Below are 354 nucleotides of genomic sequence, written 5' to 3' on the forward strand. Positions count from 1 at the left end.
GATCTCTTCAGTATTCACCTTTAAACCAACGACGTGAAAACAGCTTAACACTTCGCAGGTTACGCAGAGTCATCAGAGGGCGAAGCATGACTTTCTACAAATTAACAATGAAAGTCCCTCGCTCGTGTTAGCCTTAGTTACGACCACAACTTTAAATTTTTGCCTGCAGTGTTTTATTGCTCACGAATTCATTAATCAGCACAGAAAGCCTGAAAGTCAAATAAATTTCCATTATTGGAAAAAAATAAAACGAAACACTCGACCGCCTTTCAACTGGAATACTTCGGAGGAACAATTTACTCTTCTGATTAAAAAAAAAAAACATTATCATTTCCTTTTTTCCCAAATCCTTTG

The sequence above is a fragment of the Penaeus monodon genome, chromosome 21 (assembly GCF_015228065.2).
Source record: "Penaeus monodon isolate SGIC_2016 chromosome 21, NSTDA_Pmon_1, whole genome shotgun sequence".
Lineage (NCBI taxonomy): Eukaryota > Metazoa > Arthropoda > Malacostraca > Decapoda > Penaeidae > Penaeus > Penaeus monodon.